Below are 519 nucleotides of genomic sequence, written 5' to 3'. Positions count from 1 at the left end.
CCCCCCGTGCTAACAGGGCTACTGCACCCCCAGGGTGAGGAGCGCCCTGGACACAGACAGACAGACAGACACCCGAGTCCCCGCTATTTATTCACCCCCAGAACAATAAAGGTTGGGGACGCCGAGGACAATTCTAAGGGGCAGGAACTTTCCTTATCCAGCGGCGTGCAAAGGAGAGGGTTTTTTTGGTTTTGTTCTGTGCCGGTTTGGGCTTTTTTTGGTACGTTGGGGTGGGTTTTTTTGTCCCTTTTCTTTTCCTTTTTGGCATGATTGTCTCCAGCTGGGAGGAGACTCCCAGTTCCCCGGAGGAAGCCTTCACCGGGACGAACTGGGAAGGAGGAGCGGGGATGATTTATCCCCGGCCGCCCGGGACCGGGGGGGGGCAAAAAAAAAAGCCCGAGTAAGGAAAAAGACAACCGGGAGTGGGACGGGACACGGGACACGGGACACGGGAGACGGGACACGGGGCGAGGAGCCGGGGGGCAACCGGGGTCCCGCACCCCGGTCGGGCCCTTAAGG

Source organism: Charadrius vociferus, unplaced genomic scaffold (genome assembly GCF_000708025.1).
Source record: "Charadrius vociferus isolate BGI_N301 unplaced genomic scaffold, ASM70802v2 scaffold1485, whole genome shotgun sequence".
Classification (NCBI taxonomy): Eukaryota; Metazoa; Chordata; class Aves; order Charadriiformes; family Charadriidae; genus Charadrius; species Charadrius vociferus.
This window is presented reverse-complemented; position numbering follows the sequence as displayed.